This window comes from Rhinoraja longicauda, chromosome 1, assembly GCF_053455715.1.
Source record: "Rhinoraja longicauda isolate Sanriku21f chromosome 1, sRhiLon1.1, whole genome shotgun sequence".
NCBI classification, from domain to species: Eukaryota; Metazoa; Chordata; class Chondrichthyes; order Rajiformes; family Arhynchobatidae; genus Rhinoraja; species Rhinoraja longicauda.
The window spans coordinates 82,125,166-82,129,978 of NC_135953.1; the positions used below are offsets into that span (position 1 = coordinate 82,125,166).

The 4,813-nt window shown below is 41.1% G+C and overlaps 1 non-coding gene across 1 annotated transcript; it reads right to left on the reverse strand.

Moving 5' to 3' along the window:
* Positions 1-345: 345 nt before the first annotated feature.
* trnaq-uug (transfer RNA glutamine (anticodon UUG)) lies at positions 346-424 on the reverse strand. Its single transcript has one exon. It is a non-coding gene; the product is annotated as a tRNA-Gln (tRNA).
* Positions 425-4,813: the final 4,389 nt, after the last annotated feature.

Below are 4,813 nucleotides of genomic sequence, written 5' to 3' on the forward strand. Positions count from 1 at the left end.
TGTGTTATTGCATTTTTCTTGATTATTCTTATTGGTCTTATTGTTGAACTGCAGGTAATGTTTCATTTCACTACACAATTTTTTGTATGTGACAAATAAACGACTATTGACTATATTGATGTGGTGAAATCATTTGCTTACACAGAGTAAAACAAATGCAACCATTTCTCGATTGAACCTTGCATTACAAAAGCCCCACTGGCCATTTCCAGTAGAGGATGACACAGAAACAAAGAACTGCATATGCTGGTTTATACCGAAGATAGACACAAAATGCTAGAGTAACTCAGCAGGTCAGGCAGCATCTCAAAGTTTAACGAGTTTAACTTTGGGATTGAAAACCAGCACCTGAACAGGGACTTGAACCCTGGACCCTCAAATTCAAAGTCTGATGCTCTACCATCAGTAACTGAGCTACCCAGGCTTTCACAAGCCAGTTGCATGTGAAATGGTACCATTCTCGAGGCAATAATCCTTTGGAACTTTGCTCTGTAGTTAAGAGGACAAAGTCACTGGTCACTCATGGAATGGCAGCAATTCTATTTAAAGGGGAGGCAGTCCAGCATTGGGAAGAAGGCCATCTTGAGACTCCCATTCATTTTTAACAATTGTTATCTTCAATTATTTCTTCACTGTGCCAATTCCCATGATCTGTGAACAACCGCCTATCAGATCCTGATCCCTGGGCATCACGCCAGGGTCCAGTTTTGTACCTTACTGCCAGCTCTTTTTACCCATAACCTCTCACTCCTTGAACGTTCCCTGCTTCCAGACTCACTTGATTTACTTTGCATGCTTCACAGTGCATGAAGGAAAGTGAGTAACAGAAAGCCAAAAAAGACACAAAGTGCTAGAGTGAAACAGTGGGTCAGGCAGTATCTCTGGAGAACATGGATAGGTGACATTGAGGAGAGGGGAAAAATCAGAAAGTGGATGCCACTCTATCTTCATGCAAGATTTGAGAAAGTACTTCAGGTGTAGTACAAGCCCCAATTAGCATCAACGTGGCTGAAGTGGAAAATGTTGTGAGCTTCCTTGGTGTAAATATTACCACCAATCTGTCGTGGATACGATAGCTTGAAAGCATGCATCACCAAATTCTCGAACAGTTTCTTCCCCTCTGTTATCAGCTTTCTGAACAGCTTTCCATAATCTAGGGTACAGTCCCGATTCTCTTCTCCGTCATTGCGGACATTAGACATTTTCCCTGGAACTGTTATGCTACAATGCTGAGAATTATATTCTACAGACTGTTTCCTTCTCTTTGCTCTATAAATTGTACTTGAGTTTGGATTGATTGTATTAGAAACATAGAAACATAGAAAGTAGGTGCAGGAGTAGGCCATTCGGCCCTTCAAGCCTGCACCGCCATTCAATATGATCATGGCTGATCTTCCAATTCAGTATCCTGTACCTGCCTTCTCTCCATACCCCCTGATCCCTTTAGCCACAAGGGCCACATCTAACTCCCTCTTAAATATAGCCAATGAACTGGCCTCAACTACCTTCTGTGGCAGAGAATTCCACAGATTCACCACTCTCTGTGTGAAAAAAAACTTTCTCATCTTTCTGAAAGACTTCCCCCTTATCCTTAAACTGTGACCCCTTGTTCTGTATTGATATATAGTATTATCTGATTTGATTAGTTGGCACAGAAAACAAAGCTTTTCACTGCACTTCAGCACACGTGGCAATAATAAACCTAATTGAACTCCGAGAAACAGAGAATATAAAGGTGTAAATCTAACAAGACTCCACACATACTGTGTGAAGAAATTAAAATTGTAAGCCCTATAATATTCTGATTCCCATCAACCACTTATGTCTTGATAGTGACACTTGCTAATGTCTTGAAAGGTATCCTTGGATACAGTTTTGAGCAACATATCAATGTAAATTTGCACAAATCAAGGATCATGTTTTATATTTCTCTACAGATGGGGCCGTTTGAATTCCAGGTGGTTTAAAAGCTTTTTTTGGTAACCTGTGATAAATGATGGTGTCAGGAAATCAAGAGGAGTCATTAATATTCTTTAATATTTGGCACTGCCTCAACATCGTATTACAATGAGGAAGCGTGAATTTCCTTTGGAAATTTTTCAGAGACTCCAGTTGCAGTTCAGCCCATTTGACAGGAAAGAAAAACTGTCTGCAGAGACCAGGAATGTGAATTGGCCATTCTCTGAATTCTCTAGTTGTTGGGATAAAGCCAAGAAAATCTGATTATCTTTAAATTAGGCCATTTGACCTTTGTTACTTATTCTTGTTGTTTTTTACACCAACCCGAACCCTAACCCCAACTCACTAAGTAAGAACAAAGCTTTCTAAATTGATCCCTGGGATGGCGGGACTGTCATATGAGGAAAGATTGAAAAGACTAGGCTTGTATTCACTGGAGTTTAGAAGGATGAGAGGGGATCTTATAGAAACATATAAAATTATAAAAAGACTGGACAAGCTAGATGCAGGAAAAATGTTCCCAATGTTGGGCGAGTCCAGAACCAGGGGCCACAGTCTTAGAATAAAGGGGAGGCCATTTAAAACTGAAGTGAGAAAAATCTTTTTCATCCAGCGAGTTGTGAATTTGTGGAATTCTCTGCCACAGAGCGCAGTGGAAGCCAAATCACTGGATGGATTTAAGAGAGAGTTAGATAGAGCTCTAGGGGCTAGTGGAATCAAGGGATATGGGGAGAAGGCAGGCACGGGTTATTGATTGTGGACGATCAGCCATGATCACAATGAATGGCGGTGCTGGCTCGAAGGGCCGAATGGCCTCCTCCTGCACCTATTTTCCATGTTTCTATGACCACAATGTTTGTACACCTGCAGATCAGGCACACTGGAATCTAAATCCAACTTTCCCAATTCAACTGCCCCTGAATTAGGAGCTGTGTTTGGAGCAGAGAATCTGAAAATATAATGCATAGATTTCAATGCCCATCAGAGTCAAGGATCTAGCTCTAGTAATTGTAGATTGACCACAAGAATGTTTTAGTTCTTGCTCACTGCTCTGTATGCAGCAGTGGTGTTCTGCATACATTCAATTTATCTTACCCATAGTTGATAAAAATGTAAGCCTGAAGCTTGCATAATTCCAGACACATTTAACAAGTTAAATGCGTAACTGACAGAAGTTGTGGAGAGACCTGATAGAAGTATGCAAAATTATGAGAGATATAGAAAGGGTAGACAGACAGAATCATTTCCCAATATGGATAAATCAACGTAGCATGGTTTTAAGGTGAGAGGGACAAATGTTGTTACACAATGGGTGGCGAATGCCTGAAATGTGCTGCCAGGATTGGTGGTTGAGACAAAAACAATAGTGGCATATAAAAGAGTTTTGGATAGGCATATGGATATGCAGGGAGTGGAGGGATATGGATTATGTGCAGGTAGATAAGATATAGTCTTGGCATCATGCTGTGGGCTGAATGGCCTGTTCTTGGTGCTGTACTGTTCTATGTTCACCAAGGCATTGCAAAATGCATGACTTTGTGTTTGGCCACGCAGCTATGATGGTGGGGTGGGATATTTTGCTTTAATGCTTTTGCCGGGTCACTGAAGTTGCAGTAATATGATAAAGTGCCTGAATGGCACTCAAAAAGCTCGGGTCCTGCTTTTGTATAAAATTCATGCTACAAATTCATATATTTTCTGATGGGCGTTTGCTTTTACAATGGTTCAAATCATTTTGATAAGCACTGAGAACTATTTCCCTATCTACTGTAGCAGCCAAACCTATAGTTAGCTTCTTAAAACTGTATATATAAGTTTGCTCCTTAAAAGATTTTTCATCTTGTGCTGCATATATTTTTTAGAGATACACTGTTGAAACAGGCCTTTTGGCCCGTTGAGTCCACACTGGCTATTATTCACTATTCACACTAGTTCTATGCTATCCCACTCTCCCATTCCCTGCACATGAGGGGGCAATTTACAGAAGTCAATTAATCTACAGGCCTACATTTTGTTTGGATGTTGGTGGAAACCAGAGGACACCATGCAGTCATTGGAGAACGTGCTAACTCCACACAGACAGCGGCTGAGCTCAGGTACACCCAAGTCTCTGCCGCTGTGAGGCAGCGCCTCTACCAGCTGTGCCACTGTGCCGCCCGGCAAGGAAGGAAATAGAAAAAGACGTATATCTCTATGGCACCATCATTATAAAACCTCAGGATGCCCCGAAGCATTTTTTAACAAGGAAATACTTCTTAAAGTGTAATCACCTTGGGAAGGCAGCAGTAATATACACATCAGTAAGAGCTAATAAATACCAAATGTAATAACTATATAGTTCATTTTCATGTCATTTAAGGAATTAAAATTGGTCAGGTCAACAGGGAGAATTAATTGAATCAGAGAATCTTAAAATAAGTTTTCATTGCATAAGGCTTGAAATCTTTTGTGCAAGAGACGAAGAAAATTAAAAAGAACTGCAATGGAAGGAGAACCAGATTAGAAATAGTGACTCTCTGTCCATGGATGATGCCGGACCTGCTGAGTGTTTCCAGTAGTTTCCCTTTTTATCTCAGAGACAAAGGTTTGGAGGATGGGTCATCGAGGGTCAAACAGATGTGATTGCATCTTAGGCGGCACAGTGGCGCAGCAGTAGAGTTGCTGCCTTACACAGCTAGAGACCTGGCTTGGATCCTGACTGCACAAAATTTGTACGTTCTCACAGTGACCTGCTTGGGTTTTCTCCAGGTGCACTGGTTTCCTCCCATGCTCCAAACATGTACAGGTTTGTAGGATAATTGGCTTGACAAAATTGTACATTGTCCATCGTATGTAGGATATTGCTGGTGTGCGG